Raw genomic sequence first — 22,858 nt, forward strand, 5'->3', positions numbered from 1 at the left:
CGACGTTACCCCCGCGATCGCCGAAAGACTCTTGGCTACGGTGTACAGCGCGATAAAGATCGCGGGGCCCGGCAAAGTTCAAAACGGGCGACTCGGTACGCGTCAGCAAATACAAGACGATTTTCGAGAAGGGTTACACGCCGAATTGGACCACCGAGGTGTTTAAGATCGTTAAAGTGCAGCATACCAATCCCGTAACCTATCTACTCGAGACTATCGTGGAAAATCGTCGCTGGAGCGTTCTACGAGTATGAGTTGCATCGCGCGACGTATCCTGACGTGTATCTCGTGGAGAAAGTACTGCGCAGGAAGGGCGACGAGGTTTACGTGAAATGGCTGGGATTCGATGGATCGCACAACTCTTGGATACACAAGTATAATGTTATTTAATTCGTACAGATTGTATTTTTTTAAAACATATGAAAAAATAAACTATGTAAAAAATATTAAATACAAAATATCCAATATATAAAAAATATGTAACGACGTATGCAACATATAAAATGTTTGAAATACATATAAAATGTTTGAAATACATATAAAATGTTTGAAATACATATACGATATCTTTATTAATATCCTTTCTAATATAATACGTTATCTACTATTGCGGGTTTCGTGTTCATCGTGGCGCTATAAACAAATATTTTTTTTGAAGAAGGGGGCTGTTATTGCGTATACGTATCTATTTCACACTATTTTTTTACGACGCAGTACGCGAGACAAAGGAAGAAATGCAAAACAAATAAAAAATGATCTTTCAAGATTCAGTTGGAGCGAGAGAGAGAGAGCAAAGGGTATATAACGAGGGATGCATCAAGCTACAGTAGTATGATTTGAGAGCTTAAACACCTCGGTGATACATCTGTGCATTGATTGAGACATTTAAAATCTGGTGCAGCGATCGAAACAGTTAAAATCTGTGCGGAGCGATCGAAACAGTTAACAATCTATGGTGCAGCGATTCATCTGTGCAACAGTTCATCTGGTAAATTTGCAAATTATTATTTAAAATTATGGGAATGTGTTGTGGTATAATTTTTGACATATTTTTTGTCAAAGGTTTTGACAAAATCGCAGTATGGAGATGGTGGTGGAAGGCTTCGGTCTGAAGCTCACGCAAAAGGATCTTCACACGCTGGTCGATTTAAATTGCTCAACGACGAAGTGATTAACTTTTATATGATCTGCTGATCGCCAGAGGTACATCTTCGACAAATATCCGAAAGTACATGCGATGAACACGTTCTTTTACCCAAAACTTCTGTCGAGCGGTCACTCGTCTCTGAAGCGATGGACCAAGAAGGTGGACATCTTTGCGCAGGATCTCATTATTATCCCAAGTACATTTGAACGTGCACTGGTGTATGTCAATAGTAGATTTCCGCGATAAACAATTGTTTATTACGACAGTATGGGCAGTGAAAATCCGAAATGTCTGGCTGCGCTAAAACTAATTTACAAGATGAGAGTCTTGACAAAAAGAAACAACCTTATGATATGAGTGATTGGACATTTATTCCGCCAAGAATATTCCGCACAGACGAACGGCAGCGATTGTGGTGTATTCTCTTGCATGTTCGCCGAATACGTCTGTGCAAAGCAGGAAGATAACGTTCACGCACGATGACATGCCGTACTTTAGGAACAAAATGTTTAGGGAAGTAATAAATGGAAATATTATATAAAAAATTTTTTATTGAATAAATGTTTATATATAAAAAAATATGTGTGATTAATATTGTATAAAAATTTTTTTATTGAATAAATGTTTATAATATAAAATATAAAATATATCGTGATTAATATCCTTCCATTATACATATACGTACATACATATATACATACATACATTCATACTAGTACATTACATTACATTACATTACATTACATTACATTACATTACATTACATATTATATTACGTTACATACATATGTTGTGTTATACTACTACTACGTACATTACATACATATATTCATATGTATATACGTACATACATTTTATTACATATATTGCATACATTACATACATACATACATACATATTATACATACATACATATATATTATACATACATATATACATACATACATGAATCTTCACTGTTCCTTATCATATAAAGGTATGCGATAATGTCCCCAAGGCAATGTATCTGTCGAATCCGCACGATATATCGCTTATCGTCGTAAGGACTCAGAGCGATTTTCGTCTCACTGATAGTGTACACTTCGTGCATTTTCGATCGTATGCACGACTGCGGTCGAGTCATTTCGATCTCATCGTTCAGACACCGCGTGTAGTCGTCGAACGTAATGGTGCGCGCGATAACGTTGCTTTTGACACCTTTAGCTTTTTTACAGTCTTTTTTGCCATCGACTCGCAAGGCATACATTTTCGCCCTAAGTCCAACGAATTCGGTCATGATCGCGCCGTTGTTTTCGTCCTTCATCAGGCCCGGCACTTTTTTATTCACGAGAGGTATACCGTAAGCGTTATCTACCGCGTAATCACTCGTGTCGAACCTGGCTATATCACGTTTCATCGTCTCGTACGCGTCGTCGCACTCGATATGATAAATCAAACTGTCCGTGTCGGTATACATGATTCTACACGAGTCGTGGTACAGGGGAGACATGTACTCGTGGTGAAATTCGTATAGGCATACCTTCGACAAGTCGAGGATGCACATGCCGACGTAGATCGGTTTGTCGAATTTCACCTCGAGTTTGCGCATTTCGACGGCTACCAGATTTTCCGAAAACACGCTCCTGCTGTGGAAATTCGGTCGCGCGATCATTGCCTCCGCGCCGTATCGTCCGTCCCACTTCGTCAGTAACTTTACATCGACGTGATTGCGTACATTCTCCATCGTTTTCCCGAAAACTGCGTTATTCATTAATTTATATAAATTTTTTCGAACTCATTTTTGGCCTGTGTTCTAAATTCTGTATTGAGTTCGATGTAAGCGCGGAGCCACGCAGATTGAACGAATTGTAATACGCGATGTATTTTTGTGACGCGAAGACCGTGGCGCGTGCACTGCTGTAGATTGCGATAATGAATAACGTAACGCTCCTTATCGTTCACCGTGGCGAGAAGTTTGTCCTGTCGTTTGCCGGGCGGTTTATCGCGCGTTGGACAGAACGGTAGGTCAGTGTGCGCGTCGTGTTTATCCTGCGGATACTCTAGGTCGACCTCGAGAATATAGCCCGTAGGCGAATCCAAAGCGATCGCGTTATAGTCGAAATTCGACACGTCTTCGACCCATCGAAACTCCGCGTAGGGCAATGGTTGACACATCGCCCAGCCGTACAAATTGTTGACATCGAAGTACATTAGATACGATGACGGTTTCGATGAATCGTACGACTGCATGTACTTATTGTTGGCCTGCGCGTATCTGCCGGAACATTGACTCAGGCCGCCGCGAATACCACGTTCGATAAACATAACCATGTCAATGTCGGTCAGCAGTTCGAAATTGACACACGTATGTTTCAACATGGCATCCCACGTAAAGCCTGGTAAAGTGTAGTAGTACGCGGGATCGAGTCCGTAACTCGCGACGCAGCTGTCGCGGAAATTTTCAAACACGTCGGCCAACAGCAAGACATCGGTTTTCAGGTATAGATCGCTGTATTCGCCCAGGGTTTGAACGGAGAATCGCTGCCATACGTTCGCGGCGTGCGCGTAATCGCTCTCGGATACGGTTTCACCGGTCAAGGAACTGTAAAATGAATCGCGCGGCGGTAAACACGTATCCTCCAGCTTTTCGACGCTGTCCACGTATTCGTATGGAAAGACACCTTTTCGCGTCAATAATTTGAAATCGTCGTCGGATAACGCGGAAAATTTGGAACGTATAATTTTTAATTTATCCTTGTCGAGGAAGGATGCCAATTTTGCGAGACTCGCGCTCAGAAATTTATACGAGTCGATAAATCTTAATTTTATGTCGCTGCGCGAATCTGATCTTTCCGCTGTGTCTTTCACATGCTTCGTGAATGAGATGTACTTTTCCTTTGTTATAGGCAGTACATCGATCGAGCCTTCGAACGCGGCAGCTATCTCCTTGATAATAAAGTGTGCGTCATAGCCCGACAGATTGTGGAATATTACTGGGATGAAGTGAGAATCCTTATAATTCAGATTGCACGTCGAGTGTGCTGGACCTCTGTAACGCCCGGTCAGGTGGCAATGATCGCGTACACGATTATCATCCGGCGCGAACGGTTTTTCGCAAATGTGACATTGCGCCGCACTGCGAAATGTCTCCCACTCGTCTCGCGTTAGGTCTACCATGCATACATTGTCTGACAAGATATTCTTTACGCGATGCGCCAATCCTTTGAGTTCCTCGACGAACCACGCGACGCAGTCATTATCGCGACGAAATCGATACGCTGATAACGTTTTGTCGTACGAGCACTGTACGTAGTATGCTATACTACATACCCGATGATGTTGATAGACGTATGACGCGTGTTCCGTCTCCGGTTGTGTCTTCTGCAGCACGCACTCCAGATCGGCATATACCACGAAGGGAAGTCGCTCTTTCCTGCTGTGGTTCTTGAAGCTCAGCCACTTGTTGTCCTCGCTCGGTAGTCTGATGGCGCATTTGTTTACCTTTCGACATTCCACAGTGTGAGACTGCAACTTGTCGCTCGAACTAAAATAGTGGAGACATCTGCAAAAAAAGAAACACAAATATTATAAATTTTTTATATACAAAATATAAAATATTCTATATATTATTTAAAAAAAGTATAGACACTTACCGATCACAAATGTACTTTGCGTGTCTATGTTTGTTAATTTGTGAGCTCACGAGGCGGGATAGATGCTTAATCCACGCAAAATGTCCAACATTGTTGTCTCGTGGATCCTGCACGTACAGCAGATTCACATGTTTGTTACTCGTGTGGTCGGTAAGCCGTATTGGAAGAACTGTTGACGTCTTCTGTCCCTCGATGGTATAGACGTTGACGGATATATTGTTGAGCCGTTCGAAACTTTTTAATCTGACTCAACGTCATTGGGAACTCAATGTCTCGTACGTTCAATACCGTTGAATAATGCGGGTATGATGATTCCCGTGCTGAATTTCTTTCGGCTGGATGCAGAGCAGCCGTCACTGACCACGCAAAACACGCATTGTCCATAGACAGTACATTGATTACCGCGTACTTCAATTTAATGTCTTTAGGCAATTCCAAGTGACACCCCGCGCGCAAAGGATTGTATCTGTTGACGTTCACCGTCAAATTGAGGATTCGCGTCAACGCCCACCCACTGTCGCGTTCCTGGAACTCCTCGAGTTTCGCTAATGTGGGCTCGATAACGTGCCGCTCGTACCACTCGCGCAAGTGCGATGTACGACAGAGTTCTTTGTTATTTGTATTAAAACTCTTATTGGCACGTTTATCACCCGCCACAAACTCCCCGTTGAACAAGGTGTTCACTTTGACACAGTTATGTTTTTTTATAATGTCTCGCACTCGCTTGCACACTACGCTGCAGGCGTCTTCCAAAAACTGCCGCGGTTCTACATGGTCTGTATTAATTACCGCACCGGTCATTATCCGCGATTCGAACGCGGCGTCGATTTCTCGCCATACGAGTTCTGTCGCGCGCGTGTCGCCACTGTTACCGGCATTCGCATAATCACCGCCACCGCTACGGATAAATTTTCTTTCCAATCGCGTCTTCGCACCCTCGAGTCGCGCGATTCTGGCAACCAACTTTTGCCTCCGCCCGATCGAGAGCCGCGGACGTTTGGCACGACAGCCTTCTTCGAGCTGCTCGACGAATTCCGCGCATTGCAGCGCCCATGTAAAAAATTCACCCAAGGTAGCTACTTGGTCGGACAGCTCCAATAGATCGCGTTCGGTTTGCTCGAATTGATCCATGTTTGATCTATTTCACACAAATATAAGCACCGTTTCTTCTTGTTCACTGTTATTAAAAAATGTTCACGTCGCGAAAAAGCTAATGTTTTTATTTTCGTTGACATTCGCCGCAATCCTTAATCATCGGAGCGGGACCGTCGATGTGCGTTTCCTGCCACGGTTGATTCCAGTGTTCGTCACAGCGACGATAGGTCTGAACCTCCAAATCCGCCTTTATATGCTCCGGAAGTTTGTCCCACACGTAGTAGACGTGATCACCGCACATTTGCAATAGAACGGCTTTCGGCACGAATTGCAGCTGTTCGGCGCTAAAATCGCGAATGTCCGACGGTCTCGACAGCAGGACGAACATCTTTGCGACTGAGCGATAAAAGAATCTCTTTTACAGAGCACTTGCGCATGATAATGTTCAACCATACAATAACGAAGAAACCGCGTTACTTTTCGATCGATGTATAGCTCTCAAATCTCACTACTGCGGCTCGACGTGCTTCATCCCTCGTTATATACCCTTTGCTCTCTCTCTCGCTCCAACTGATTTTTGAAAGATCTTTTCCTTTGTCTCGCGTACTGCGTTGTAAAAAAATAGCGCGAAATTGTTTAGTCTACGCGCGATAACACCCCCTTTTCCCATAAAAATGTTGTTTACGACGAACATGTTCCGACAGGTTCGACGCGTTATCGGGTCGATCATCGTCCCGATGACGTCATTTCTTCCTTTGTCTTTTACGTACTGCGTAGATTGTTTTACGTACTGCGTAGATAGATTGTTTAGTCTACGCGATAACACCCCCCTTTTCCCAGAAAAATGTTGTTTACGACGAACATGTTCCGACAGGTTCGACGTGTCATCGACGAGACACGCTTCTACGCAGTGCGCTATCGAGTTAGTCTTACCCATTGTGCGCCGCCTAACGGCGTTGTTGCGAATATACCCCCTGCGAACATACCCCCTGCGAACATACCCCCTGCGAACGTATCCCCGCGCGACGCCGACCCCCCGCGCGGACCCGCGGCGCGACGCCGACCCGCGGCACGGCGCGGCGCGACGCCGACCCCCCCCCCCCCCGCGCGGACCCGCGGCGCGGCGCGGCGCGAACCCGCGGCGCGGGTGAGTCATCCCGGTAAAACCAGAGGTTATGCGTTATGCAAAAATTTATCCCGATGAGTCATCCCGGATATGAGTCATCCCGGATATGAGTCATCCCGGTGAGTCATCCCGGTGAGTCATCCCGGTGAGTCATCCCGGTGGTATGCCAAGGTCACCCCCCTCCCCCTCACCCCCTCGTAATCCGATACCCTTGTGTAACCCGATACCCCCCCCTCCCCCTCACCCCCTCGTAATCCGAAACCCCCCCCTCCCCCTCACCCCCTCGTAATCCGATACCCCCCCTCCCCCTCACCCCCTCGTAATCCGATACCCCTGTGTAACCCGATACCCCGCCCCCTCCCCCTCCCCCTCCCCCCCCGCGAAACCCGATACCCCCCCTCCCCTCACCCCCCCTCGGAGCTCCCGAGTCCGAAGCGGCCGTCTATACCTACTCTTGCGAGTCGACGGTAAGAAAGATACGAAAAAGGCTAAAGGTGTTAAGAGTAACGTCGTAGCCAGGTCGATAACGTTCGACGATTACACGCGGTGTCTGCGCGACGAAATTGAAATGACGCGACAGCAAGCCTGCATAAGATCCAAACAGCACGAGGTATACACCGTGTCCGAAACGAAAATAGCTCTAAGTCCGTACGATGATAAGCGATACATTATACCCGGTTCTACCGAGACGCTGCCATGGGGGCATTATAAAATACCATTGTAAAATACAATTGTAAATACATTTAGATATGTATAAAAATAAATGACTCATTTGTATGTATAATATGTTTTTATATTGTAATAAATTTTTACAATACATTATTCTTGTGTATCCATGAATTGTGTGAATTATCAAATTCTAACCACTTTACATAAACCTCATCCCCTTTTGCGCAAAACTTTTTCAACGAGATACACGTCGGGATTAGCAACGCGATGTAACTCGTATTCGTAGAAGCCGCCGGCGACGGGTTTTCCGCAGGAATCTTCCAATAGATACGTCTTAGTTAAGATACGGGATTAGTTTTCTGCACTTTGACGATTCTAAACACCTCCGTGGTCCAATTTGGCGTGTATCCTTTCTCGAAGATTGTCTTGAATTTACTCACGCGTACCGAGTCGCCCACTTTGAATCGCGCGGGAGCAGCGATCTTTACGTGGCTGTACACCGTTGTTAGGAGCTTGTCGGCGATCGCAGGGGTAACATCGATGGGTTGCATGCCGATAGTTCGATGCTTTCGCGCGTTGTAATCCGATACGAGACCCGGCAGCGAGTCGATCCATTTGTAATTTCCGTTGAGCGTAAACATTTTCTACATGTCGTTCTTGAGCGTGCGATTGAATCGTTCGACGACCGATGCCTTCATTGCGGAATAGGTCAAATAGTAATTGATATTATGTTTCTTCAAGAGTTTCTGCACGTTTGCGTTGTAAAATTCTTTCCCCTTGTCAGTCTGCAGATTTTTCGGACATCTTCCGCCGTCTCCAATTATTTTCGCTATCGCCGTAGTAACCTCAGTTCCGCTCTTGGCCTTGAGCGGTACGGCCCATGCGTGCTTGCTCAGCACGTCGATAACGGTGAGTATGTAGTAGTAGCCTCTGTTGAATCGCGTGTATGGACGCATCTCGACCACATCCGCCTGCCACAGGTCATCGTATCCGCGCACTATGACGCGTCTTCGCGAAAAATTTCTTCTCGCAGGAGCGTGTAATTCTTCCACCAGCCTCCGTTTCTCAGTTGATTGCTTCTTACTAGCCATGACGACGACGCGCAACTGACGCAGAAATCAGATGTACGTTCTTATCTATTCGCGATGATTCGCAATTACATCTTGAATCATCTTTTGAAGCTCGTTTAGGGTAATTTGCACGTTATTCTGGAATGCGGCCATCTTTCTCTCGATTTCATCCTGCCAATCTTTCAAAATTTGCACGCTCTGCTGCACGTCACGTTTATTGGCGGCATCGTCATCATCTACAGGCGGCGCTATCCGTCGAATCTTGCGTGATTTCGCGTCAAAGTCGGTGGCGATCATGCAAAGAGCGTTATCGCGCACGTAATTTCTAATTAATCCGCTCCATTGATAGTACGGTTCCGCACCGCCTCTTCCGAGCGATATACCAAACTTGTTGATCGGCATTTCGATGTTGATTGAATGACTCGCCGACGCGCGGTTTAATTTATAATAAGTCCAGCCTCGCGAAGTTCCTCGATAATCGACAGGATCTCGTTATCGTGACCGGTGTGACCCGCTAGGCGCGAAGCTTCGAGCAATCGGAGACGATCTACAAGCTCGTTGGGATCGTCCCAATGAACATAGTCGATCTTGTTGTCGTTTAATGTCATGGCACGCGGTATACCTTTTCCAGCTTTTTTACCCGAAATCGACGATGCAATTATATGGTCGATCTTGTTGCCGTTTAATGTCATGGCACGCGGTATACCTTTTCCAGCTTTTTTACCCGAAATCAACGGCGCGATTATTTGTGTGTACTTGTATCCCCTGTTGCCATTTATTTGAGCGTGAGCATCATAATTGCGTTTATGATGCTTCGTCGTCAACAGAATGCTCTTGTATGTTTGCATATCGTCCTCCGTGTAGATCTCGTCATTGGGAAATTTTCTTAAAGATCAACTCGTAAAGACCGCGTGTGCCAGCGTATCGTATGCCGTCGATAATTATGTTGTCCGCGTTGTTCACGTCAAAACGTTTATTACCGAGCATCATTCCATCGTTGCTGAAATAAACACCGTACATGGTGTCTATACCGCTTTCTTGATCGCCGCTCAGAACTGCCCCGACGTACTTTTGGCCCAATAGACCAAAGTGATCTCGCAACGTTTCTCGAACCTCAGATGTTTGCAACTGCTGTCGAACGGACGTCACGAGTGAGTCATCCGTGGTTTCGAAAACATCTTCGTTTGTGAGTGATTCGAGCATTGTGGGTTGCACGGAAGGCGCAGAGGTTATCGGTGGTTCATTCAATAGACCTGTCGATCGTTTCAATTTACGCGGTTGTAAAATTTTGGTTATTTCGCTCAAATTAGATGGCACATTTATCGATCGTTTCAACGTAACCGGAGTTGAAGCCATTACAGAGTCGTTAAACGAGGCGTTTGGTCGTTTTCGTTTGAGCTTCGGCTCTTCGTCTTCCCACGCCGTTTCATTCTCAATCTTTGACACATCAGATTTTTTGCCAACGGTGTTTTCGGCAATCTGCCTTAGAGGCTCGATGATGGGCTTAAAGTGTCTCTCCAATGCGATATCTTTCTCCATTTTACCAGTTTTCAAGGCATGATACTTTTTGCGAATCGAATCGCTCGTTTTCACAATTTGATTTGCTATCCTCTCGCGCTCTCTAATCTCCTCGCTGCTGTCCATGTTGCGATAACGTTGTTCAATCGACGCGTCGACAACAACTAACCACGTTTCGATATCGCAAAGTCGTTAAATCTTTTTCTGTATCGACCATTCGAAATCGCGCTGTCCTTGTCTATCACCACGAATCCATACTTTTGTTGCCAACATGTATGACACAATTTACTGAAATCATCGTATGAGATATCTGTGTTTACGTGATCGTTGAATACGTGTTTCAGATTGGTACCATCCTGTTTAAACAGAATCAATAGATTCGCGTTGTCGCGTATAAGATGCTTCGGTATCTTTGCATACGTCTGACAAAGATAGAAGGAGTCAACGTCCGCTTGCCGGCCTATTGCAAAGTATTCTCTTATCGTATCCTGCTCGTCGCACGCCACATCATCAAAGATAAAAATAGAATTCGGGAGCGCCTCGCTTGGTGGAATGACGTCACTGTTATTCGAGAACGTAAAGTAGCCAATCTCTTCTATCGGTGTTAGTATATTCTCCAAATATCGATATTTCGGTTGTTGCAACGATTTCGAGTAAACATACACATTCTCGAAACGTACACCATGCGGACTTTCCAGCAAGCTTATCAAGACGTTTGTCTTGCCGCAATTCGACGGACCGCAGATGATGCCGCGTATAGAAATCGGTAGCATGTCTTCATGTTTGCGTACCTCTTTCGTTAACTATATCCTATCGTCAAAGTTTGTCACTTTGATCGTCCGCGATTGTCGTACGAACCGCATTTTACCTCCCTTCCACAACGAATGAAAAACAATATCGAGAAAGCTGGCCTATTTATAGAGGCGCGTAGAGCTGAGATGCTCAGTCTTTAAAATGTTTTTGCTCGTGTCGGATAACAGCGATATTTACAATTTAACCGCCGAGCAGTTAAAGTATATACCAAAGGTCATTCTACTACGACAGTTTTATAATCATATAGATTATTTGTGGGATAAGCTTCCCGAACATATCAAGGCAGATTCGGAGGTTCAGCAATACCGTCGCTGTTTAATACAGTATAATTTGCCGTGTCAGCAAACGCACATCGACGGTCCGCCGCCGTTGATAAAAAACTGCGGCGAATGCCGCCGAAGATAGGTCGAGGTCTGTTGAATCGCGCGATAAACGCGCTTCCGATCGAATTACATATCCCCGGCTATGAATTTTGCGGTCCGGGAACTCATTTAGAAACACGATTGGCAAGAGGTGATCGGGGTATTAATCCATTGGACGCAGCGTGTCGCGAGCACGACATAGCCTACTCGCGTAGCAACGATCTCGCAGAACGACACGTGGCAGACAATATACTCGCCGCGAAAGCGCGAAAACGTGTCACCGCGAACGATTCAACTCTCGGAGAGAGAGCTCCAGCTACAGCCGTCTGGGCGGCCATAAAGGCTAAAACAAAACTCGGTATGGGTTTGAAAACGAAGAAAAAGAAGAAGAACAAGCGAATACTTCCGGTAGCGAAACGCGGCGGTATCCTACCGATCCTGCCGTTATTAGGGGTTCTCGGTTCGTTGGTTGGCGGAGCGGCGGGAGTCGCAAAGGCCGTGAACGATAACAAAGCCGCGCGGCGTCAGCTGGAAGAGATGCAACGTCACAATCGCGCCATGGAAGGTCACGGACTTTATCTCGCTCCGTACAAACGCGGACGGGGAGTCTCGAGAAAAAAAAAACGTCGAAGAGACGCTAAAAATCCCCAAGGGTGTAACTACCAACGTACAACTGCAACAACTGGCAAAACGTATGCGCATTCCATATTTTAGAGGTATTTTCATGCGCGACTCGTTACCGATCGGCGGTATACGTCGAAACGAAAGCGGTATCGTGAATTTGGATAATACTGAGGGACCGGGTACTCACTGGGTGGCGTACGCGAAGAGGGGAGATCGTGCCATATATTTCGACAGTTTTGGCAATCTTCGACTACCGAGAGAATTAGCGCAGTATCTAGAGAACAATGTGACGAAGATAGAGTACAATCGCACGCCTTATCAGCGATACGATCAGAGCAATTGTGGACAACTGTGTCTGCGTTTTCTACAGTCGGTTGACAATCAATTTAAAGACCGGCGTTACGCTGTTTAATCTCAGTATTCATTCAAACATGTCACTGACATTTACGCTCACTGGCCAGAGCAGCATCCTCGCGGTAAGCTACTTTCCCGCCGTGGATTTGAGCGATGGCGATTACGAGCTCGGTCTGACAGATTTTGAAACCTATCACACGATACCGAATGTAAATTCGTCGATCAATAAATTTTACTATGACGACGACAAGGAGATTACCATTCCCGAAGGATCGTACGAACTGCGTGATATAGACATGTATCTGAAACGCGCTCTTTTATGGGATCAATCCAATAATGTCTCGATAAACGAAGATGAACCGCACCCATTGATTATTATTCGGGCTAATAACAATACGATGAAGAGTGAGATCAAGTGCGCTTATCGGATAAATTTCACCAAACCGAACAACATTGGATCGCTGCTGGGATTTTCAGCGAATCGCGTGCTGGTGTAGCGACAATGGCACGAATCGGATGTTCCGATAAATATCATCAACGTAAACATCATTCACATAGAGTGATTGATTTTCGTGGAGAGGAGATCACCGTTAGACTGCATGTACGAAGACGACAGCGATAACGTGAGATGCTCGTTCTGAACGAAGATGAGCAGGTGCAACAGACGAGAAACAAAATTAGAGAGACAATCCGATCGCCAAAGAAGAAACTCACTGCGTCGAACGTTGAATTTTTGAAATCATTGGGTTTCATCGTACGAAATGGCTAATATCTTAAACATTTGAGGTGAACCGATCTTTGACAACAGCGTCGTCAAGATTGAGACACACACGTACAATCCGTACGCCAACACAACGTTTGGACATAACGATGAGATAAGAATACCCATACAACAGCAGGATTTATACACGTTGCCGTGCGAGAGCTTTCTCTACGTTGAAGGAAGATTGATGATAAAGAAAAGGAATGACCTGTCTCAGGCAACGCTTGCGAATAATTGTGCAGCGTTCATGTTCGATGAGATTCGATACGAGCTCAACGGTGTGGAGATTGATCGCAACAGAAACGTTGGAATAACCAGTACCATCAAGAACTATGTATCGCTATCGTATAATGATTCTCAACTCATGCGGAATGCTGGATGGGACGTTTCATCGAGCATACCGGAAGGATACTTCAACTTTTGCGTACCGCTCAAGAGGTTGCTGGGCTTTTGCGAGGTTTACAAACGCGTGGTTGTTAACGCTCGTCACGAATTAATTTTGATACAAGCGCGCAGCGACAACAATTGCATTGTAGGAAATCCGGCGACGGAGCCGGAAATTGAATTGTTTAAAGTACAGTGGCGAATGCCTCACGTCACATTAAACGAGATCAATAAGCTATCCATGCTACGGGCCTTGGAAAGCGGGCGATATCTTAGTGTTAGTTTCCGTTCGTGGGATCTGTACGAGTACCCCATGTTGCAGAACACGACCAAGCATTCGTAGGCCGTCAAAACGGCGACTCAGCTGGAGAAGCCGCAATACGTTATCTTTGCGCTGCAGACCGGGCGCAAGAATATCATGTCTCAAAATGTTAGCGTATTCGATGACTGTAACTTGACCAACGTGAAACTTTATCTAAACTCTGAATTTTATCCGTACGACGACTTGAATCTGGATTTTGGCAAAAATCGATACGCCGTCCTTTTCGATATGTATGCGCGTTTTCGTAAATCTTATTACGGATACGATTCCAGTGATACGCTTTGCAGCTTGTATACATTCCTGATGGAAGGACCTTTTGTTGTCATCGATTTCTCGCGACAAAACGAATCTGTCAAGAGCGCCACCGTGGATGTGCGAATAGAATTTGACTGCAAAGAGAATGTACCGGCAAATACTACCGCCTATTGTCTCATTTTGCATAATCGCGTAATCGAATACTGTCCGTTGTCGAACGTAGTGCGCAAAATCATGTAAATTGCAATATCAGCAGATATTGCGATATAAGATACACTGATGTACCGCGATAAGATACAGATTGCACCGTAGTTTCGTCATGATCGTACCAACGTTTGTCGATTTGCAAGGTTTCACCGTCGGGATGAAATTTGTCGTAAAGGAGGTGGCGGTTCTGAGAAACGAGACCGTTTTGGCGCATTACATTTTTACATGTCCCATGCCATGGAGTCTCCTCATGAAATCCGACAAGTCATGCGCTTCTTGGTTGATTGCAAATCACCATGGACTACGATGGGAGAACGGAAACGTGCACTACAGCATGGCGAAACATTTAATTACATCGGCCGTGCTTGGAGAGGGCGACGAGACGTCGACTCTTGTGTACGTCAAGGGATGCCAGAAACGAGAATGGCTGGTGGATCTGCTTGAGAATAAAGCGAGAAAAAATCTAAACATTGAGACTTTGGATGCCGATTACGAAGATATCGAATCTTTAAATAATCTAGATGTTACTAATACTATAAGATGTGAAAAACATGTTAAGAATTGCGCATTACAAAATGTATTAAAAATATTTAACTGGTGGTCGCGACACCAGAAATAATTATGATTTTTTTTAAATAAACTATATATGTATATATAAAATGTTTTATTTCCTTTTCCCACATAGTTTGTAGTATAATATAGATGTTTTAGCTGTTTAAAAGCTGTTTTAGCTGTTCAAAAGCTGTTTTTAGTTGTTTGCTAGTTGTTTGATAGCTGTTTTTAGCTGTTTGATAGTTGTTTGATAGTTGTTTTTAGTTGTTTTTAAAGATGTTTTAGTTGTTTGATAGCTGTTTTTAAAGATGTTTTTAGTTGTTTGATAGTTGTTTGATAGCTGTTTTTAGTTGTTTGATAGCTATTTGATAGCTGTTTTTAGTTGTTTGATAGTTGTTTGATAGCTATTTTGTTGTTTGATAGCTGTTTTTAAAGTTGTTTGATAGCTGTTTTTAAAGTTGTTTTTAAAGATGTTTTAAAGAAGTTTGATAGCGGTTCAATAGCAGTTATACAGATCAAATCACCGAAAGTCAATGACGCGATATCGTTTTCATGAACATACGTGTCTCGCGGTGACTTCATCGCACACGTGCAAAACTGCACATCGTAGATTTTTCGCAAGGCCCAAATGTATGGATGCTGAGATCATGGTGAAATTAGATATGATAAACAAACGATGTGACAATAGTGGGATATAGAAGGATGAATTTGATGGTACGCTCAGTAGTCGAGGACTAGAAGTAAGAGTCGGTTGGCGTGCTTGTTCGTGCGGCTTATACAGACAATTGGTTCGCCATCTTAAGAGCTGTATAGCTCGCAGGCCATAAACATTAGAATTAAAAGTCGTGAGTGCAAGTAAGCAAAGTGTATATAAAATGGATTTCGAAGAATTGCAGTTTGAAGAAGAAGAAAGAATGGAAGTTGAAGCAAACGATGAAGAAATGGAAGTGCCTGACAAAATGGAAGTGAATGAAAAGGAAGAAATGGAAGTTGATGATGATGCAATATTGTCAGACGATTCGTGTTATGATAGTGAAATGTCTGAGGATGTTCCGGAGGAAATTTTCAGAGTCTTGAATCAAGCAGAAATTAATGCGTTAAATCCTCTGACAAAGATGTGCTGCACATACTGTTATTTTACTCCAGGACAGGTGAAGTTTTGTGGGTCATGCATTGTGAGAATCAGTGGATTATTCCCAATGCTGTACGTTTATCGTAAACACGAGACATGTCCGTATATTCTCATGGACGGTCTCTTCTGTTCATCTTGTGGAGACCCATTATATCAAACACCATGTAATCTGTGTCCTATGTGTGTTTTTGTGTAAATTTTAACTGCTTTGAAATAGTATTTTTAACTATTTTAAGTGTATATATTATTGTCTAAAATTAAGAGACTATGGCCTATACTGCTAAGAGACTATACTGCTAACAATAACTGTAACATATATAGACAATACGAAACGTCTTCATCAATGTTGTGTCACACAGTGCGAAAGGTGACTGACTCCAGAGCCGGGGGTTTCTGATTCAAATCCAGCGGTGGTAAGCAAATTTTCTAAGTACAATATATATAAATTTATTTAATTTCACATACCGGCGCGGCCGTTGCACGCGGACTCCGCGGCGCGGCAAAAACGCGAACGCGGTCACCCCTCCCCCGCGGCGCCCGAAATCGCGAACGCGGGTCCCCTCACCCCGCGGACCCCTCCCCGCGGCGCCCGAAAACGCGGTACCCCCCCTCCCCCTCCCGCCCGCGGGGCGGCAAAAACGCGGTACCCCCCTCCCCCTCCCCGCGGCGCCCGAAAACGCGGTACCCCCCCTCTCCCTCCCCGCCCGCGGTACCCCCCTCCTGCTCCCCTCCCGCGGTAACCCCCCCGCGGTATACCCTCCAACCCCCCCCCCCGCGCGGTAACCCCCCGCCCCTCACCCCCCCCCCCCTCGGAGCTCCCTAGTTAGAACGCCCATACCTTACCTACTTTTTACAACAATTGCAAAGTAGTTTTCTCTGCTGAACACAGTTTTTTATTACTTGCGTTATATGTATGAGCCGCCATTTGCTGCGCGTGCGCAAACAACCCGGCAACCGAGCAACGACTTGAATATTTCGTTGAGCACCGACAGCGCCAAACAGCAGTGCTGCAATTGGATATAAGTCCGTGATCGGAACTTCGGAAGGCTGTTAATAGACTAAAATAAGATAGAGAATAACGTAAGTCGCGAAAGGCTATATATTTTACAGTTTTTTACGTTTTACGTTTTTCTATGTATGCTTTACTTTATGTACACGCTACGACAGACGTCTTGTTCTTTGTCATCAGCCGAACGCTGCCCTTGCGGCAACCCAATGCAAAATATAAACCATGTAATATTTAATTGCGGATTGTACTGTAGTAAAGCCTCTTATTTAGTCAAATACATTGAGGAAACCTTTCCTCAATCTCCAAGAGATATTTTCCCATTTTTAAATAATCCCCCTCATCAATTCATCCGTCTTCTCCTCGCAACTTGCAAGTCTATGGATCTCCCCCCCTTAGAAAGAGCCGAAGAGTTTAATCGGAGGATCATGTTAATCGGAGACGGTAAATCGGCCCACATCTGCAGTGAGGAAATAATAATTATCCATATCGAATCGAAATCGATTTATTCTGAGTCGAAAAGTCATCGAAAGTTGTGCCATAAATCAATCGAAATCGATGAATATTTCAATTACTTTCGATATACATTTTTGACGTCAATTAGACGTCGATTCGATAGATCATTTCTCGCTGGGTACAACCATGTAACAGAGTGACTTTTCCTTCTGCTAAAGTGTTTTATACTTCTTGCTGTATGCTTTGTGTCATTTTTCTATTAGAAAATAAAATCATTTTTAAAGCAATTACGGACATAAGGCAACATTATATTTTTTAATATATCACAGATGCGCGCTTCGCGCGCGCTATTTAGCTTCAACATTACACACAACTGTCAAAATATACGATGACAGCTACTCATGAAGTAAGCGCAGCGAGAGAACCAATCGGCATCACGGAAAAGCAACAACAATAAACTTCGATAGATTCGAGTTTCGACTTTACGTGCCTTTTTTAGATATGACTACTAGACACCACAGACGCGCGCTACGCGCGCGCTATTTGTTTTTAATATTTTACTGTTAGGGCCAAAGTACATATGACAGTCGTAGTCGTGGACGTATGTATAATAACGTACAAGCTTTGGCGTATCCTGATTTGTCAGGTCAAGGACTACGACCGTCGTATATCGCTACTCCATGTTATGTGCTTTGGCCCTTACTATTACACTATTAACCACACAACTGTCAAAATATGCTTTGACAGCCGCTTATGAAGTAAGCGCAACAAGAGAACCAATCGGCATCACGGAAAAGCGACAACAATATTTTGATAGATTCGAGTATTGATGACATGCCCTTTTTAGAAGAGGATTTTTGTACTGAAGTTGATTCATAATTCCGTTGATTCGTCATATTAGTTCTGTTCCATTTCGAGAAAAAGATGTCCATACTATAACAATTCCACGGCCATGCTTGACCATGCCTAAAATGCACTTTGGATTCAAATCTTCACTTTACGACTAATATTGTATCCTATCAGATAACAAACGATTGAACTTTGATTCTGTCTCGTGCGAGCCAATGTGTGAGTGAATTACGTCAGCATACGTGAGAGAATAGATTCGTAAGGTAAAGTGTGATACTCCTTCTTTAACCAACTATCAAGCAGCTTATATCATGCAGTCACATGTACTGAATAAAACGGAGTTTTTCTTTTGCATGGGCACTCATTTTACTTATTTAATCCGAATTAACAGATTAGGGGTTCAGACACAGACAGGTTAATTGCGCAAAATAAATTATTTTTGTATTAAGTAGCTGTATTAAGACAAGTTGTTCGTACTTGTTTAATACTCAAAAGGCGACGACGTTTTTGCAGGTTTGCCCGTCTTGTGCAAAAGTGCAAAATTATCTGAATAAAAATGGAAATCAAGCAAGTGAAGATTATAAAACTTTGCGTGGAAAATTGAGGAATTGCGTGGAAGTTTCAGGTACGCATTATTTTTACAAGTAAAGTCTTTAATATCGTGGACACTATAAGAACAAAACCGGAGATGCTCGCAGTAGAAGAAGCGGCGGCTATCGAGGTAAGTGCCAAAAAAATTAAAGAGTGGGGAAGAAACGATGGAGTAACGCAATAGATTATTGTTACGAGTGTCGCATTTGTTGCAGTGGTTCTCCTTTATTAAAAATCTGCTGATAACATTACAGTTTATGTGTCGAAGATACAAGACATTTTCATCATAGATTGAAGGCGCTCCGGCAGAATATTTTGGACAACATGGTCATAATGAGATTTTAATAACGCTTTTATTATCTTATGACCATTTCGCTACGGCGTGAAAATCGACTGCGTAGAATCAATGTATTCTTTCAAATTGAATGGCCGAGGTGATTATAAAAGAAACAAGAAGAAACTCGCAAGAAAAACATAAGAGCAGTGCGCTGGCAAGGTGTGACTCAGGGGCGAGGTGCGGCACGGAACAGGAAAGACTCTGGAAAGGGTAAAAAAAGGTGTTTCAAGTGTGAAAAGATTGAGCACTAGAAGTGTGACTGTTCGTCAAACTCGAGTAAATAAGGTGAGAGTTCAAAACATATCGATACGCTTGTTAGTTCTCTGTTTACATCAGACTTTAGTAAACAGTAGGTATATACAGATGGTTTTTGGACTCCGGAGCGACGAACAACATGTCAGACGACGAGAGCAAATTACCGTTCCAGAGATATCCAGAGGATTTTCGATCGAATCGAGGAGGTAGAATGGAGTCGTTCCTCGGCGCACAGCATCGCAGCCTATGCACTTGGTGGGTGCCATCAAAAAGTGGTGGCACAGGACAGCGTATAATGAAGATGAACCAAAAAAATGAAACAGAAGAACCCAAGGAACGAACAAATAGAACTGACGAGCGAGAAGTGGTAAATAGGTACACTCTGAGACTGACATATCTGTAATCAGCTTGACGAGACCTTTCGTTTGGTACCTACTTTATGACCAAAATCGAATGCGAAAAAAATGAGGCCGATCTTGTTCTCACTCTTTGTTGATTTGAAATTTCTTCTGTCACTGATGCTAATTGGCGACGGAATATCAAAAATAACAGTGGAAGAAGAAACATTTATAATATATTCAAGCCTACGACTCCGAGCGTTGAGTTTGCAAGTATCTTGAAAATAGTTATCTTGTTTTAGACTTGAAATTCAATCTTTTCTCAATGAGTGCAGCACTTGATAAGGATCTCTTATTAAAATCTAACAGCGAAAAATGTCTTCTTTTGAAGGATGACAGTGTAATTGCAGTAGGAGAACGCGTGGGAAAACTTTTTCAAATAACAATATGTGGTTGGTCTCGTAAAATGTCAAAAAATATAATTAACGGCGAATGCAAGTCAGGCGCGGTAAGTGGTACGCAAATAAAAAAGAAAAAAATAAATATGTATTTTAGAAGTAACAAACGTTTCGGCTCTTCCTTTGAGCAATCTTCAGTGTTTATTGGAGGCGATGGTAATACATTTCTGCTTGACCTGAGGTGGGAGACTCCTTCCTTAAAGAGATGTTGTATTACGCGAGCTGAGAAGCATCAACAAAGTGGACATAGTTTCCACTCAAGATCGGCAGTAGTCACAGAGTTATAAAAATTACATAAGGTCGCACGAATCGGAAATAATTATAGTGAGTATAAAATTTGTCAAGTACGTGGAGGATTTGGAGTACCGGAACAAAATAAAGGTTCACAAGGATGTGTTTTTCAAAACCTCACTCAAGATGAAATGTAGAGAATCAGATCAGAAATCGGAATGTGACTTTCCAATAGTATTTCTAATACTAGTTCTCAAGAACGTCAAGAATGATGAGAAGGAAGAACCGCAACGTGAAGTTGTGGAGCTCGGTAGCAGTGAGAGCAAAGATGAATTTGAGAAACCGGAAGAGCAACCTGCAGGAGACCAGCGAGAACTGGACCAGCGAGAAAAGGGACAGTCAGAAAAAGGATGAAGAAGGAAGAGGGAAGAACTGGTAAAATCAAAGTTAATTGAGAAATAGAGATAAACTGAAACCACCTACTTGGTTTAACAGTTGCCTTCTGAATTCACTTCTCCTAACCGAGGGGAGTGAGTCAAAAACTTTTCGAGAATTGTTAAGCAGCAGCGAGATGTAGGAAAAAAGCCACGAAGAAAGGCAGTCTTGAGAAAGAATCAAACGGATTCTAACGTTCATCTCCAGAAAAGGAGACGGTGTTGTAAAATCGCTGGGTCTTTAAAGTCAAATTAAAAGAAGATAGCACGATTGACAAATACAAGGCAAGGCTGGTAGTGAAAGGTTTTCTTTAGAAGCCTGAGCTCGATTATTTCGAAACTTTTAGTCCAATTGTCAAAATCGATTTAGTTCGAATGATACTGACGCTAGTAGCAGCGCATTGAAAGCATATTAAGTAATTTGATGTCAATATTGCTTTTTTTACGATGATCTACTAAAGGAAAACGTCTACGTGGAGCAGCAAGCTAATTTCGAGGATGAGTCATGCAAGGTCTGCAAACTTCAAAAAAGTTTTTATGGGTTTAAGCAATCTTCAAGGTTCTGGAACAAATCTCGCTTTATCAAATCTCTGAGGGAGTTTAATTTTAAACAAACGGAGACGGATTCTTGCGTTTTCGTAAGCGTCGATGAAAAGGTGACACTTATTCTTGCTGTTTATATCGACTACGGTTTGGTAATATCTACTAATAAAGAAATAGTTGACAGGTTGTGAGTGCATTTGCGAAGAAAGCTAGAAATTGAAGTCAGTCCTTTAAGTCTATTTTTAGGTATGCAAATTAGGGTTGGCATCAATAAGATCCCCGAAGAAATCACCCGAACAAAAAAATCCCATTAAAAAGATCCCACCAAAAAGATCCCCGAATCAACAACATCCCATGCATATATATCCCAGATGCATACAATCCCCAAATCGACAACATCCCACGTGTAAATATCCCGGATGCCAAAGAATGCTAGAAAACATTCCTTGAAGAAATAATAAGGCACACATATATCATTGTATTGTGCTATTTAATAAATATAATACATTATTCCAAACAAATATAAATAATCGGGTGCGTTGCACCGGCAGAAAATTTTTGTGATCCATAATTCTTTAATCAATATAATACATTATTCCAAACAAATATAAATTACAATCAGGTGCGTTGCACCGAACAATTAACGATCCTTATTCCTAATAGGCTAAGTTATGGGCAACACCACGCAGGTAATCAACAACGTCACCTTGACCATAGGTGCCCACAACATTGAGGAGCCGCCTGTTACGATCTCGATATTTTTTGTTTTTCGTTTGTTGAGCGTCACCTCGAAGTATCTATTCGACCTTTAAATCGGTCAGAGCCTGCTCATCACGCATTAAATCGATGAATTTCCACGGAGTAACGTGAGCCGCTTGAGCACGATTGTTAAAGGCGTTATGCCAACCTTCGACGATGTTGTTGGTACGATCTCCACCTTCAAGGGTGGTATCGTAATGATTCCACAAAGCAACGGGAAATAAAGCAGCACTTCGTACTTTACGTCGGTTGATAGTACCGATCCAAGTTGCTTCGATGTAAGAAAGCAACATTTCCCATTCGCCAGCATGATCGGAGTAAAATGGTGACGCAATTAATGCCTCGTATGCAGCTTCCACGTCAGCCGGGGGTACGAATGCGAGTGCACCTAGCATCCTGAGATTCAACGCGTAGTCGCCACTACGCGCGTATGCCGATTGCAATCCATATTGTTGAATGTGCTTCCAAATGCACTGTGACATATGGAAAAAGCACCCTTTTACAGTGACGCCATTAAACACCTTGATGATTGATGAATGCGCGTTCGAAGTCAACCATCACTGTCACCGGTTGTAA

The sequence above is a fragment of the Temnothorax nylanderi genome, unplaced genomic scaffold (assembly GCF_030848795.1).
Source record: "Temnothorax nylanderi isolate EJ_2023f unplaced genomic scaffold, tnyl_v1.0 TNYL_tig0267_pilon, whole genome shotgun sequence".
NCBI classification, from domain to species: Eukaryota; Metazoa; Arthropoda; class Insecta; order Hymenoptera; family Formicidae; genus Temnothorax; species Temnothorax nylanderi.